Consider the following 3,472-nt stretch of genomic DNA (forward strand, 5'->3'; position numbering starts at 1 on the left):
TTACAGATGTCATTGGTTGAGATGAGTTTATCTTAGAGTAGGGTAGACCCTTAATCCAATAAGACTGTTGTTGTTTAGTGGCTAAGTTGTGTCCAACTCTTTCATGACCCTATGGACTATAGCTCCCCAGACTCCTCTATCCATGGGATATTCCAGGCATAATACTGGAGTGAGTTGCCATTTCCTCCTCCAGAGGATCTTCCTTACCCAGGAATTAAACCCACATCTCCTGCAGTTCCTGCATTGGCAGGATTCTTTACCACTGAGCCACCTGCTTTTTTTAAATGGTTGCATGGTATTCTACTATATGACTATGCTACTGCTGCTGCTGCTAAGTCACTTCAGTCGTGTCCAACTCTGTGCGACCCCATAGACAGCAGCCCATCAGGATCCCCCGTCCCTGTGATTCTCCAGGCAAGAACACTGGAGTGGGTTGCCATTTCCTTCTCCAATGCATGAAAGTGAAAAGTGAAAGTGAAGTCACTGAGTCGTGTCCAACTCTCAGCGACCCCATGGACTGCAGCCTACCAGGCTCCTCAGTCCATGGGAGTTTCCAGGCAAGAGTACTGTAGCATAATGTATTTAACTTTCATTTTATTAAGTTCCCTGAATGGGATGGACCTTCTAGGAACGGCCAATAGTATGACTAATTAGTAGTAAATCAATTCCAGACCCACAAACATAGAAAATAAACTTAGGGTTACTAAAAGGGGAAGCCTGGACCAAGGGAAGGGATAAATTAGGAGTTTGAGATTAACATATACACATTACTATATATAAAATAGATAATTATCAAAGAACTACTGTGTAGCACAGGGAATTCTACTCAATATTCCTTGTGAAAGTGAAAGTGAAGTCACTCAGTCGTGTCCGACTCTTTGCGACCCCATGGACTGTAGCCTACCAGGCTCCTCAGTCCATGGAATTTTCCAGGCAAGCCTCCTGGAGTGGGTTGCCATTTCCTTCTCCAGGGGATCTTCCCCACCCAGGGATTGAACCTGGGTCTCCCGCATTGTAGGCAGATGCTTTACCATCTGAGCTACCAAGGAAGCCCCAATATTCCTTAGTGACCTATACAGGAAAAGAGGAAATAAATATATATATATATATGTATAACTAATAATTTTGCTGTATACCTGGAACTAACACAACATAGTGAATTAACTATACTCCAATATAAAATAAAAATTTTTTTGAAAAGAACAAAAACACAAGTAAGTGGATTTCCATCTTCTCACGTCTGCAGCCAGGACTGGTGTTGTGTGGATGTGTGGGCTTGTAAATCTATAAGGGAAAATGCACAGTCCAGGGTCCTCAGAAAATGCCCACAGGTGGAAAAGAGGGCAGAATTCACAGCCACTCAGCAACCTTAGCCCTGGTGAGCATCTGAAGTACTGACTTCCTCTTAGTCCTCCTCAGAAAGGGGTGGGAATCCAAGTCAGACGCCGAATCTCGAATCTCATATGAGCCAGACATGACATTTTTATCACTCAAGATACAGAGGTCACACAAGTAACTGAAATGAATCTATAAGCAGAAATTTACACTGTTTGCAAGAAACCGATGGATAGTCAGTGTTCTCAGAGAAGGTGGGAATCGCCGAGTTTAAAGTTTGAGACAATGAAGACCCTCCATGAGAAAAACAAAGTCTTTCTTTTAAAAAAAAAAAAAATACGTAGATGATGCGGATTTCTGTTTTTCAAAGGGCGGAGTCAGCGCTGGTCTGCCCATTCCCTGCCCCACCGCAGCTCTATGCGCACTGCCAGCCGCACAGACGCCGCCGGGAGACCAGTGAGAGGCCCAATCAGGGCAAGCTGTGATGTGGACCGAAGGCCCTCCCCGTTCTCTTGGCAGAGGCCACTGGAAGGGCCGTCAGATGTCAACAGCTTTCCATGGCTCCTGTGGGCCGGGGAGCGGGGAGTGGTTGCAGGGGCTTGCTGGCATCTGGATCACTCTCTGCCCTCTTCCACAATCGCTCACCAGAGCCCTCACGCCCTCTTGCTGCCCGGTCCTCCAGAAGCCTTCTTGGATGTAGAACCAAGTACTACTCTGGCCTCTTTTAATTCAAGGCAGGGCTCCAGAAGTGGAGGGAAGCACTTTCATAGAATAAACACGTCTTTCTGGCCATTTGCAGAATGAGGAAATGCCCTTGACATACTATGGAGCTTCTTGTCTTGAGAGCCTCTGAATGAAAGAAGGCATTTATATCTGTCCATGCACCAATTCATTACGTAGTTCAAAAAAGAATTACTTTATAACTGTCCCAAGGTGGGTAGATGATCAGGTCTGTCCTGCAAAATTACCTATAAATTGCAAGATACAATAGGAGATGTCAAATATTTCACATACATAATTTTTTTTTGGCTACACCAGGTGGCATGTGGGCCAGACCTGGGATGGAACCCAAGTCCCTTGGAAGCATGGAGGCTTAACTGCTTGACCACCAGGGAAGTCCCCATAAAAATTGTTTTGAGAACTTGCTTTGTACAAAAGACTTTCTCTATAGAATTTGCTGATAGGTGAAATAACCAGAGGACTAGTGGTGTTTGGGCTTTTTTTCCCCTTTCACCAGCTCTTCAGTTTGTTCATTTCCTTTGAACTGAGAAATGGATATATAATCCAACAAAGCCATGAATTCAAAACCCTTATGTCAAGTGCAAGAGTATATTAATGATCTGGCAAGCAGCAAATAAAGTGATGGACAGGGAAGCCTGGCCTGCTGCAGTCCATGTGATCACAAAGAGTCGGACACAACTTAGTGACTGAACAATTACAACAAGCGACATACTTCTTTCCTAGTTCTCACTTGACTAAGCCAACAACACTTATGAGCACACTTCCGCTCTACTGGGAGGTGAAGCGGTTTAGAAACTCAAGGAAGCAAGATCAGGCTGGCAGCTCTGAGTGGATGGTCTAACTTTGTTACATGGGGAAATAGATACTTCAAAGCAGTGGATAAGGGGCAAATAGACACTCCAAATGCAGTGTGTGTTGCAACATGAAATGTAATATTTATGGTTTATTTTACTCCCTGGCAAGATAGATAGATATGGATACAGATATAGATATGGATATGGATATATCTGGGCTTTCCTGGTGGCTCAGGGGTTAAAGCGTCTGCCTCCAATGCGGGAGACCTGGGTTCGATCCCTGGGTTGGGAAGATCCCCTGGAGAAGGAAATAGCAACCCACTCCAATATTCTTGCCTGGAGAATCCCATGGACGGAGGAGCCTGGTAGGCTACAGTCCATGGGGTCGCAAAGAGTCGGACTCGACTGAGCGACTTCACCTTCATAGATATATCTTATAATTTTATCTGGGGAACAAGAAAAGGCATGGTTTCTGACTCCAAGGGACGTGACACTGTATAGCTCCCTAACTCATAAAATGACACTAACTACACAAGAAAAGACAAGTTTTGAAAGCATGTATAATTGGTACCATAGGAATTGGGTGATAAATCAAACACACT

The 3,472-nt window shown here is 44.6% G+C and overlaps 1 non-coding gene across 1 annotated transcript; it reads right to left on the reverse strand.

Moving 5' to 3' along the window:
- Positions 1-977: 977 nt before the first annotated feature.
- TRNAC-ACA (transfer RNA cysteine (anticodon ACA)) lies at positions 978-1,049 on the reverse strand. Its single transcript has one exon. It is a non-coding gene; the product is annotated as a tRNA-Cys (tRNA).
- Positions 1,050-3,472: the final 2,423 nt, after the last annotated feature.

Source organism: Capricornis sumatraensis, chromosome 14 (assembly GCF_032405125.1).
Source record: "Capricornis sumatraensis isolate serow.1 chromosome 14, serow.2, whole genome shotgun sequence".
NCBI classification, from domain to species: Eukaryota; Metazoa; Chordata; class Mammalia; order Artiodactyla; family Bovidae; genus Capricornis; species Capricornis sumatraensis.